Source organism: Cucumis melo, unplaced genomic scaffold, assembly GCF_025177605.1.
Source record: "Cucumis melo cultivar AY unplaced genomic scaffold, USDA_Cmelo_AY_1.0 utg001900l, whole genome shotgun sequence".
In the NCBI taxonomy this organism is placed as follows: domain Eukaryota; kingdom Viridiplantae; phylum Streptophyta; class Magnoliopsida; order Cucurbitales; family Cucurbitaceae; genus Cucumis; species Cucumis melo.
The window spans coordinates 1-12,500 of record NW_026124836.1 but is presented as its reverse complement, the minus strand read 5'-3'; the positions used below and the strand labels follow the sequence as shown (position 1 = coordinate 12,500).

The 12,500-nt window shown below is 47.3% G+C and overlaps 1 protein-coding gene across 1 annotated transcript in view; it reads right to left on the bottom strand.

Annotated features, from left to right (window-relative positions):
* The window catches only part of LOC127147744 (uncharacterized), a 7,293-nt gene extending 6,510 nt beyond the window's left edge, over positions 1–783 (bottom strand). Inside the window, exon 1 of the mRNA XM_051080896.1 lies at positions 1–783. This exon is cut by the window's left edge and continues 6,510 nt beyond it. The gene's annotated coding sequence lies outside the window, so the exon portion shown is untranslated.
* Between the last annotated feature and the right edge of the window lie 11,717 nt (positions 784–12,500).

Here is a 12,500-nt window from a genome sequence, read left to right as displayed (position 1 = left end):
TTCTTCAGTGGTTGAAGGAGAGGTTCTAGCTTTTCTTGTTCCGGTTGAATAAGTGGCAGTGGACATTGGCAGCTGAGGCTGCTATCTCTCTTGCCCAAGCAAGGCAAATATCAAGGCTTAAAACGAGAAATCCTGGGATTGTAATGTCCCAGTTGGTTAGTCTCTAATACTGTGATTTGACTATTTCATGATTCCACGTTCTTTAAGGAAGAAAGGTCAGACTCCGAAGTCAGATAATCAGCCGTAGCCCATCCAATAAGGAAGAACAGACTCAAAAGTCAGATAAGACTTAAGGCGCGAAGCGACAACCTACTAAACCTACGGCAGAACTGGAGGCAAGGGGCGAAGAGAAGATACCGTAGGTCAGACTATTACAAAGAAGAAGAAGACGATAAGACGATCAGACGATCAGACGAGATTTCATCGTCTTCCGAATCGTCTTCTAAATCTCATATTACATTGAACCTTGCCATAGGTTGTTCTGACTTTTAGTATTAGTAGGTAAGACGATAAGACGATAAGACCACCGGAGGCAAGGAATCCTTGAGTCCTCCGGTCTTCAGACTCCTAACGGAGGGAGAATCGTCTTCCGAATCTAGTAATAAAACATCCTTTCATTCTCAATTTCACTCATTCACGAGAAAAGCATGAAATCTTTGATGAAGAATTTCTCAATCCTCAGTGGTTGGAAACTGGTTGATGAATCAGTCTTTTGAAGTGATTGGAAACTCTTTGACTAGGGAGTGAGTCACTTTTCGCCTATGCTAGCAGCAAAAAAAGAAGAAAAATCAGACAAGAAAGAAAGATTATCTTTATATAGAGAGAGTTGAGAGAAAAGAGCCAAAAGAGGTCATTTTCAGCCTTTTTTCCCGGGTTTCCGCCAAGTGAGAATCTACCCACCGATTCATCTTTCTTTGCTTAACACAGGTTGGTTTTTGGCAAGACGATCAGACGATCAGACGAGATTGAATGCTCCGAATCGTCTTCCGAATCGTCTTCCTTCCGGCTTTCCCTGATTTTTCTTCTGGGGAATCTTCCCCCTTATCTTTTTCCGGCTTTCTCGGAAAGATCCCTTGAACTGTGACTGGGCTGCGCCTTTGATTCTGAGTACTTTATCTAAGAGTACTTTATCTAAGAGTTCTCGATCCGAGTAGATCGTAGATCGGATCGTATCGGCTTTGCCTTTGATTTTCCTTCTTGATCCGGGGAATCCTCCCCCTTGACTTTATCCGGTAAATTCCCCTTGACTGACTTAGGGGCCGAGAGGGACGAAGTGACTCGACTAAAAGGAGAGGGACGAAGTGACTCGACTAAAAGGAGAGGGACGAAGTGACTCGACTAAAAGGAGAGGTACTAGCTCGGTATCGTCATTCCCTTCTTCGAGATCGGAGATCGGTATCGGCTTTGCCTTTGATTTTCCTTCTTGATCCGGGAAATTGTCCTTGACTTAGGGGCCGAGAGGCCGAGAGTCATGCCCTTCTTTATCCTGTGGGGAATCCTCCCCCTCTGATATTGATTATCCGGAAAATGCCCCTTTTCCTAGGGGCCGATAGGCCTCGACTCCTTCTTCTTCTTTATGCTGTGGGGAAACCTTCCCCTTACCTTTTTCTTCTGGGGAATTCCCCTTTACCTAGGGGCCTTTAGGCCTCCTTCCCTGATTTTGCCTCTGGAGAAACCTTCCCCTTTAAGTAGTTCCCTTCTTTTTCCTCTGGGGAATCCTCCCCTTGAAATCAAGGAAGTTGCCGATAGGCCTCGACTCCTTCCCTTCTTTCTCCTCTGGGGGAATCCTCCCCCTTGCCTTGACTTTCTCCGGCTTTCTCTTTTGTCTTCCTTCCGGCCGGCGGCCTTTGCCTTAGTTCGTGGTAGATCCGAGGAGATCGTAGATCGGATCGGTATCCGCTTTGCCTTTTGTCTTCCCCCTTATCTTTATGCTGTGGGGAAACCTTCCCCTTTAAGTAGTTCCCTTCTGTATCCTGTGGGGAATGCTCCCCTTTAAGTAGTTCCCTTCTGTATCCTGTGTGGGGAATGCTCCCCTTGAAATCAAGGAAGTTTCCGATAGGCACTGAAGGAAAGTCAAGGCCGATAGGCAGTGGGCTTTCCCTTTTTCCCTAGATCCGAGGAGCTGGGGGGAATCTTCCCAAAGGCCGAGAGGCCTTGAGTGGGCTTTCCCTTCTTCGAGATCGGAGATCGGATAGGGACCTCCTTTAACTAAAGGCCGATAGGCCGAGAGGGACCGAACCTATTCCTTAGCCTTAACTAAAGGCCGATAGGCCGAGAGTCGGCTTTGACTTTTGTCTTCCCTAGATCCGAGGAGATCGTAGATCGGATCGGTATTGGCTTTCCCTTCTTTCTCCTGTGGGGAATCCTCCCCAAAAAGGAAGTTTCCGAAGAAATACTTGAAAGTCAAGCAAGGCCGATAGGCCGAGAGTAGTTCCCTTCTTCTTTATCCTCTAGGGAATCTGAAATCAAGGAGGTTGCCGATAGGCACCTTAAATCAATCCTTGAAAGTCAAGAAAGGCCTTTAGGCCGAGAGTCTGCTTTCCCCTTATCTTAGTTCGTGGTAGATCCGAGTAGATCGCAGATCGGATCGGTATCCGCTTTGCCTTCTTTCTCCTGTGGGGAATCTTCCCCTTTACCTTGAAATCAAGGAAGTTTCCGATAGGCACCGCGGAGTGGGGGATTCCTTCCCCTTTGCCGAGAGGCCTAGAGGTACTAGCTCGGTATCGGCTTTGCCTTCAGAGAGATCGGAGATCGGATAGAGACTTTAAAGAAAGAAAGGAAAGGAAAGGCCGATAGGCCTCGACTCCTTCCCTTCTTCCACGAACGGAGAGGAGATCGTAGATCGGATCGGATGCCTGTCTTCCTTCCGTCCGGCTTTGCCTTCTTCTTCGATCGTAGATCGGATCGGTATCGTCTTTGCCTTCTTTCTCCTCTGGGGGAAGATTCCCCCTTAAATAAAGGAAGTTGCCGATAGGCCGATAGGCCGAGAGGAGTTCCCTTCTTCGAGATCGGATAGGTACCTCCTTGAAATCAAGGAAAGGAAAGGCCGATAGGCTAAGGTCTTGACCCTTATTTATCCATATTACTATTACTAGAACCCAGAAGACGATTCGGAAGACGATTCCGTCTTCTCGTCTGATCGTCTTCTTTCCTCAATATTCTTTGAACCTGATTTTGCTTTATTCTTTGGGGAATCTTCCCCCTTAAATAACTAAAGTCCGATAGGTACCTTCTTTAAATCAAGGAAGTTGCCGATAGGCACTCAAGGAAAGGGCCTTTAGGCCGAGAGTCGGCTTTGCCTTTTGTCTTCCTTCTTTCCGGCTTTGCCTTATCTTATTATATTAGTTCGTGGTAGATCCGATCTCCTCGGATCGGCTTTGCCTTTTGTCTTCCTTCCGGCCGGCTTAGGAGCTAGGAGTACAGAGCTAGGAGATCGGATAGGGACCTGAAAATCAATCCTTTCAAGGTCAAGGCCGATAGGCCGAGAGTGGGCTTTCCCTTCTGAGAGATCGTAGATCGTATAGGTACCTTAAAAGAAAGAGACTAAGGGCCGATAGGCACTGAAGGAAAGTCAAGGCCTTTAGGCCGAGAGGGACGAAGTGACTCGACTAAAAGGAGAGGGACGAAGTGACTCGACTAAAAGGAGAGGGACGAAGTGACTCGACTAAAAGGAGAGGGACGAAGTGACTCGACTAAAAGGAGAGGGACGAAGTGACTCGACTAAAAGGAGAGGGACGAAGTGACTCGACTAAAAGGAGAGGGACGAAGTGACTCGACTAAAAGGAGAGGGACTAGCTCGGTATCGGCTTCGCCTTCTTCCCTAGATCCGAGGAGATCGCAGATCGGATCGGTATCGGCTTCCCCTTGACCTTGAAAGGAAAGGCCGATAGGCCGAGAGTGGGCTTTCCCGGTCCGTGGTAGTTTCATTCTCTTGGTAGATCCGAGGAGAGCGGATCGGCTTTGCCTTTTGTCTTCCTTCCGGGCAAGAGTGAGAGTGGGCTTTTCCTTCTCTTATGATATTAGTTCTTGGTAGATCCGAGTAGATCGTCGATCGGATCGGTATCGGCTTCCCCTTTAGTTAGGGGCCTTCCGGCCTTGAGTCTGCTTTCCCGGTCCGTGGTAGTTGAATTCCCGTGGTAGATCCGAGGAGATCGGATCGGCTTTGCCTTTTGTCTTCCTTCCTTCCGGGCCCGGGAAAGCCTGCCCTTTATTTAGGGGCCGATAGGCACCGACTTTCAAGAAGGATACTACAGGCCGCTAGGAACTTTCTTTAAAGACTCTCCCTCGGTCATATTTCATTTTTCCTGGGCGGCTTCTGGCTTTCTTATCCTCTGGATGGAAGTCGTTATACCTATTGTCCCCCCCCCGACCCCGGGACAAGCCTGTCTTAAGCATGTCTTTCTCGCTTTTTCCTTTTTCCTCCTTTCCCCTTAATAACCCCTATCCACCGTAAAGCGCTTATGTAATCCATAGAGCGAGGGCTTTCTCGGCTGCTCTGCCCACTGAAAGCAAGCGCGGGCCCGAGTTTTGAGTTTCAGAAGGGCCCAAGTCTGAGATCCCGCGGGTCCCAGGGGTTGAGATCCCTGGGTCTACGGGGGCTTGGGGTCTTTAGCCTTCCCTCAGTGAACAGGAAAGTGCTGGAGTTGTACGTATCTACTGCCTTGCCCACTTGTTCAGGGGATCGGCCCAGGCTAGAAGAATGATCCTAGAGCGTGGCGCCTCGAAAACAAACTTTTTGTGAATATCTCATCAGCTCCGTCATGAAAAAGAATGAAAGGAGGCGCCATTACGGTTCCTCAAGCGGAGAGCGCGCCCCGGGAGTCTAACCCGGTCGTCTCGCCAAGATAAGAGAGTACGGCGCCGTGCAAGGATTTACCTCTGATCTTTGCCCTTCCTCTCCATCTTGTTTCTCACCTGACCTTGCATAGTTTCGATCTGTCTGCAAGAACCCGATTAGCTGATTGATTCTTCGTTTGTACGAGTGCGGGACGCTCCATCAATTCACCAACAGAAATAAGGAGCCCCCATACAATAGTCGATACGGGCTTTCGTCCCGTAAAGCGCATGGGGGACGTTCTAGGATGGAGGATGGGGTTCTTCTAGGTACGTAGCAATCCATACTTTCTACTATTCACTGATTCGTTCTTGCCGAAAGAAGGACGTACCGACCTCACTTCCTTCCGACAAGGGCTCTACTTCTGAAACTCAAAACGTCGGACCTTGGTCGCTTTATACAGAGGATCCCAGAGGGCTTGATTGCTCAAGAGCCGTAGGATTTCCCTCCCTGGTACCCATGCTAAGGTGTTCTTAGAAATTCTCCTTACAAGAGATTCCGTACAAGTGTAAGTTACTTTTCTAAGAGGAACCTTAACTATGATGCGGATGAAATTGGCATCTCCCTGCTCTATGGTCTTTACACGACCGAGTCTAAATGTCCCTTTCCCAGTACCTATTACCTTCAGTCCCAGGGCTTCGGATTTTGAACTGCGTCACCTACGCTTTTTCCCTTGGTACTACGATCGGAGATCGGATCAAAAAGGCTCTTTTCCGGCTTTCTCTTTTCTGTCCTCCTTCCGGCCGGCCTCAATATTCTTTGAACCTTCTTTATCCGTGGAATCTTCCTTTTCCGCCTTTCCCTTAGTTCGTGGTAGATCCGAGGAGATCGGAGATCGGAGATCGGAGATCGGATCCTATCGCCTTTCCCTTTTGTCTTCCGAGAGTAGGCTTTGCCTTTTCTGTCTTCCTTCCGGCTTTGCCTTTTCTTTTCCTTCTTCTCAATATTCTTTGACCCTGAAAGTAGTTCCCTTCTGAGAGATCGGATCGGAGATCGGATAGGTACCTCCGTTAAATCAAGGAAAGTCAAGGCCGATAGGCCGAGAGTCCTTCCCTTCTTTCTCCTCAGGGGAATCCTCCCCGTTAAATCAAGGAAAGTCAAGGCCGATAGGCCGAGAGTCCTTCCCTTCTTTCTTCCCTAGATCCGAGGAGATCGGAGATCGGATCGGTATCCGCTTTCCCTTTTGTCTTCCTTCCGGCCGGCCGGCTTTCCCTTATCGTAGTTCGTGGTAGATCCGAGGAGATCGGAGATCGGATCCTATCTGCTTTCTCTTTTGTCTTCCTTCCGGCTTTGCCTTACCCTGAGTTCGTGGTACCCTTTATTGAATTTAGGGTCCGAGAGTCGGCTTTGCCTTCTTCTCGATTCATTGACTCGGATTCAACCTTCAAACTTGCTGGCTGTCTTCCTTCTTTATCCTGTGGGGAATCCTCCCCCTTGACTTTATCCGAAGAATTCCCCTTTACCTAGGGGCCGATAGGCCTCCTTCCCTTCTGAGAGATCGTAGATCGGATCGGCTTTGCCTTTTGTCTTCCTTGAGAGTAGGCTTTCCCTTTTTCATAGAGTTCGTGGTACCCTTTAGTTAGGGGCCGATAGGCCTTGAGTCTGCTTTCCCTTTTCTTTTCCTTCTTCGGGGAATTAAGTAGTTCCCTTCTTTATCCTCTAGGGAATCTGAAATCAAGGAGGTTGCCGATAGGGACCGAACCTATTCCTTCCCCTTACCTTAAATCAAGGAAAGTCAAGGCCTTTAGGCCGAGAGGGACGAAGTGACTCGACTAAAAGGAGAGGGACGAAGTGACTCGACTAAAAGGAGAGGGACGAAGTGACTCGACTAAAAGGAGAGGGACGAAGTGACTCGACTAAAAGGAGAGGGACGAAGTGACTCGACTAAAAGGAGAGGGACGAAGTGACTCGACTAAAAGGAGAGGGACGAAGTGACTCGACTAAAAGGAGAGGGACGAAGTGACTCGACTAAAAGGAGAGGGACGAAGTGACTCGACTAAAAGGAGAGGGACTAGCTCGGTATCGGCTTTGCCTTCTTCGAGATCGGAGATCGGATAGGCACTTGAAATCAAGGAAAGGAAAGGCCTTTAGGCCGAGAGTAGGCTTTGCCTGATTTATCCCTTTATCCTGTGGGGAATCCTCCCCCTGACCTTGAAAGGAAAGTCAAGGCCTTTAGGCCGAGAGTGAGAGTAGTTCCCTTCTGAGAGATCGGATCGTAGATCGGATCGGATGCCTGTCTTCCTTCCTTCCGAGAGTCGGCTTTGCCTTCCGGCCGGCTTTGCCTTTTTCAGAGAGTTCGTGGTACCCGGTCCGAGAGTCTGCTTTGCCTTCTGAGAGATCGGAGATCGGATCGTAGATCGGATGCCTGTCTTCCTTCTTTCTCCTGTGGGGAATCCTTCCCCCTTAAATAAGTAAAGGCCTTTAGGGACCGAACCTATTCCTTAGCCTTAAGTCAAGGCCTTTAGGCCGAGACTCCTTCCCTTCTTCCTTCCCTAGAGGAGATCGGATAGGGACCTTAAAGAAATAAAGGAAACTAAAGGCCTTTAGGCCGAGAGTCGTCTTTCCCGGTCCGTGGTAGTTTCATTCCCGTGGTAGATCCGAGGAGATCGCAGATCGGATCGGCCCTTTTGTCTTCCTGAGAGAGTCGGCTTTGCCTTTTTCATAGAGTTCGTGGTACCCCTTAAATCAAGGCCTTTAGGCCGAGAGTCTGCTTTCCCTTTTCTTTTCCTTCTTTATCCTGTGGGGAATGCTCCCCCTTAAATAAAGGAAGTTGCCGATAGGCATCTCCTTGAAATCAATGAAAGTCAAGGCCGATAGGCCGAGAGGCCAAGAGTAGTTCCCTTCTGAGAGATCGGAGATCGGATCGGTATTGGCTTTCCCTTCCTTATCCTGTGGGGAAGATTCTCCTTTAAATAAAGGAAGTTTCCGATAGGGACTTTCAAGAAATAAAGTCAAGTCAAGCAAGGCCGATAGGCCGAGAGTGAGAGTAGTTCCCTTCTTCCCTAGATCCGAGGAGATCGTAGATCGGATCGGTCTCTTCCTTCCTTCCGGCCGGCTTAGGAGATTTCCTGGAAAAAGGATGGGATTTGATCAAATGGTCTTGATTTTGACTTCGGAGACGATAGGCAGGCAGGACAGAAAGTCGAACTAGCAGAAACTTGCGCGAGATCCAGCAAAGAAATAGTCAGACCTATACGAACGAGAATGAAAGAATCCACAGATGTCTAATCTTTCTGACTCCTTCGAACTTTGAAAATATGATGCAAATTTGAAGGGCTCCTTCACAGTCGCTTCGCGCCTCCCTCGAAAATGAGTGGAATAATACTCACCGAAGGACTGATTTGAAAGAAGAAAGAGAAAGCGAAAGTCCTTATCCTTTGAATTTGAAGGCTCAAAGAATGATCAAATTCTTTTCGAATTCCACTAATATAATAGTCGGACCTCTGAATTCCACTAACCCTATGACTATAAGCTTCATTCTTATTCAATGAATTAATTCATTCTTTCGGCTGAGAGCAGGGAATTCAGATTCTCATGGTAGACCTCGGGTCCCCCGTCCCCTGAAGTTGGGGTAGATCCGCTTTCGCTTTCAATTAGTTTGACCAGGGATCCCCGGGCATGAAAGGCCTTGATTCTAGAACAATATAGGATGAAAAATAGCAAGGAATAGACCAATCGTACTCTCTCTCTTTCTAAGTCAGGCAGAAGCTAGCAAAATAGGGTGATTCTCCCTTGATGGCTTAGCTCTAAAGTAGGACTACTATGAATATGGGAATACCGGATCTCGGTATAGAGTCTATCCCCGCGCGTAGAGGAGATATGGTCATAAGTGGCTCTTCTAGTCTCAACGGGAAATTCAGGGTCTCTCCTATCTTTCTCTCCCTACTTCAGAAATCGGCCGAAAGAAGAAGAATTCTTGGGAATATTCTGATGATTGAAGAAAGCCTTATGCGCTCAAGCACCCTACCTTTGCTTAGTCAGTCAGCTGGTCGCTTTTCGGATGAGAAGCTATCGGGCGGGCTTGAATGCTGACCTGACAAAGGGGGAAAGGGGCAGCCCACCTCATCCATTTTGAGATTTGCTCGTAATTGAGCTCGAACCATTACCATTTGGAAGTACTAACTATGATCAGAAGCCACTACGGGCTGAATATGCTTTTAGGCTCAGATTAGGACCCCTTTCGGCAAAAAGGGAATCGGAATGGCAGTCAGTAGCTTTGATTTCAAACTCCGGATCTCTTGAATAAGGCTGGAGGCAGTGGGATCTGAGGCTGCGCTGAGGTCAGTCTAAGCTTTCCATTCTTCCATAGAAAAAATGGGGAGGACTGATTTGAAAGAAGAAAGAGAAAGCCCTTGTGAATTGACTTTCAGACTGAAGATCTGAAACACGGTCTCGCAACCGCTCCGTGGGTTCTCATTTCTCTGACTTAGCGCTCCTACTTGAGTGCCTTCTATCTCTTCCCTTGCAGCCTCAGATTGATCTCCTTATCCTAGTACGCGCACTAGTCCTCCCTCTTTTGGGGATTTGAGTTATGGAATGAAATAGGCCCATAAAAAAGAGAGGACCTCTCTATTCCACTTTCATGTTGCGGTAGGCTTTCCTGACTGAACTTTCTTTTCTTCCTTGGACTGATTTATGGAATATATTCTGATGGTAGGCTTTTCAACTCCCACGGAGCGGTGCGAAGCAGCTCGACTAAGAAGGAGAGGAGCGGTTAGGAGTTTCAGAATTTGAGACTGGAAGGTGCGAAGCAGCTCGACTAAGAAGGAGAAATACAAGGAGCGAAGGTACTCGACTGATAAGGAGAGGAGCGAAGGTACTCGTAGAAAAAAATATAGGTTCAGAGCGAAGGAAAAATTGAAGGTTCGAAGAAAGTCGACTGATAAGGTTCGAAGAAAGTCGACTGATAAGGAGTCAATGAACAAGGGCCCTTGATTTTTTGAAATAGCGAGACTCAAAACCATAACCTCCGGCGCGAAGCGAAGCGCATTTATCTAAGAAAATCAGAGAAAAGGAGTCCTTCGGACGGTCCTTTTGACCTCTTTTATCCACTAAGTCATGAATTTCAGGCGGGGAATGATCTTCGGAGCGCATTAATTCAATAGCGAGACTCAAAAGCATAAGACCTGGACCTTTGTTTTTCAGGAGTGCAAAAAATCTGACTTCTCTAATCGGACTCCGGACCCTCTCGGAATTTTCTTGATTGATTCTGAGATCCAAAGGATTGACTTAGAGTGAGGCCTATGTTCTTATCCTTCACTCCTCTCATAAATCGATGCAGAGGCTCAAAGAATTTGAGGGTCACCTGGACCCTTGTTTATCCACTAGACGAATTTGAGAGTCAGTGAAATAGAGAAAATCTTGGCCGCCATATATATCACCTATTTGGATGGAGCCTGGTCATTGACGAGATGGTCAAGTCTGATCATAGAAAAGATTCTCTTCAAGCGAACCAGCCTACTTTCGCGGGAGATCCTGACTCTGAAAGAAAAGAGCTTTCATCAAAGAAAGAGAAAGCCTATGGATTGATGGTCTCGCCGCCAGAGATCAGAGAATCAGTATAGAATGATCATTCTTTGAATTTCCTTCTTAGGACTAGTTATTCAGAATAGAGTGGGACGGGGTCCGTGGTAGTTTCATTTCTTTCGCGGGGCGATCTCATTTTTCTAAACTAAAGCCGAGAGGGTCGGTAGGTTGCGAAGGAAGTATGATCTCTTGCTCCAGCGCTTTCCCGGATCCTTATTTAGTGGGGGAGAGAGAAAGGTATTTCATTCTTTCCTTAGTCAAAGCCTTCGCCTATGGAGCTGGTTCGGATTGGGAAGGTTGGAGCCCACGTAGCGGTCTTATTCCTCAACCGGTATTTCATAAGTGCTCTTTCTCTTTCCCACGTAGCGGTTGGAGAAGAGGATGAAATGAGAGACCGAAATAATAGGAGATCGGCGCTCAATTCTTCAGTCTTCAGTGAAGGAGAAGAGGACTCGAGACCGAGTTCACGAGGCCTCCGAGGACAGGGACTTGTGAGAGGTTTCGGAAGACCTTTCATTGGATCTTGCCTTCTGTCAAGGTAATGAGAAATTGACTCGGCCCTAGGTGGGACTAGAAAAAAGCCTCAGATCGACTTCTTGACGGGAGTACAGAGAGGGGATCGATCGGTCTGAAATCGGGGTTGCTTGACCTCCTCGGTGCTCATATAGGCTTTACCCAGTTGGCTAGGGGACGTCATCTCGCAAAATAGAAAGGCTGAGAATGGGATTCTTATCTCACTTCTTTCATCATCCATTTCCTATCTTCTTTCTGATGGAGGAGGGGCATACCAGAAAAAAGCAAATCAAAGACGGAGAAAGAGAAAGCCCTTGGCTTTTTCCCATTCGTAATATATCTCATAATCTCTCGCCATTAGATATTTCTCCTGCGGGGGCAAAGGGGATAAATCAGAGATTCTAGATTCTAATCTTTCTCGCTTTCTGTTCACGGTAATGAAAGAATAAGGAAAGGAAGATGTGAATGAATGTACCAAGTTCAAAGCCTTTCTTTTTTCCTTTATCAGATTTCAGACTCCCCGACAACTTTCATCCTTCTTCTTCCCTGGATTCGCCCTAGAATCCGTCACCTCTTCGCGAGGTCAACGAGGTCGAGATAGGTCTCTCATTTCTTCCTCTTCTCTCATTCTTCTCACCTCAGTCTGAGGCTTATTCCGAAAGAGATCATGAAAAGACCAAGGGCTTTCTTCTTCCGCTCATTCTTTCCCATTCTTTTGGGTAAATAGGCTTAGCCCAGTCGGACCCCGTAGTTAGGAGTGAACTTTCTCATGAAAGATGTTCTCCGATCTTCCTTTTTGTCTAACCTCCGCCGAGAAAGAGAACTCCTATTGAGATTGAACTCGGCCGGCGATCAAGATCTACCCGCGAGCCCATCCTATGCTTTCTGTCTAGCTTCTGCTTTCATAAAGAGCTTCCTTATTCATTCGTGGGTGGACCACAAAAGCCTTTCATAAAAGAAGACTGAATACAATGACCTATCATCCAAGGCTCAAAGAATTTGAGTGGAGTCGGTCTTTATCGAATTCTGATCTTCGATATTATACCCTTTTAGTGGTCCGAAGGACTGATTTATATCCATATTCACTTCTTTTTTTTTAGTAGAAGTTCATCAAAGTTCATGAGAACTAGAAGAAAGAATTCTCCATCCCTTGAGACTCCGCCTATCCGTTGACCGGGCGGGCACCTTATAGAAAATCAGGGCCACTCGGGGCCTCGTTGGCTAGGGTTTTCGAAAGAGAGATGGAGAACTCAAATTGAGAGACCTCCACTATATCTCATAAAAGACGAATCGAATCTTCTATTACGAAAGAGAAAATCCCATTTCTCAATCTAATTTCTTTCTATTAATTCTTGGGCATCTTTCTGAAACTAAATAAAGCTAGAACAAATACTGAAACTTCCACAAAAACTTCCAGGTCTCGCAACCGCTCGGCTTCGCCCGACCCTACTTTTTCAGGTACGGCTGGTGGGTCTTCCGATCCTTCTCTTCCATAGCCCGAGTCAACTCTAGCTGCCCCTCGCATGTGGATCTCCGAGACGGATGAGGAGGACTCCTAATCTGGACGTGACCCTCCTTTCTCATCAAAAAAAGAGGGAGTTGGGTTGAAAAAGACTGGTCTTTTTCT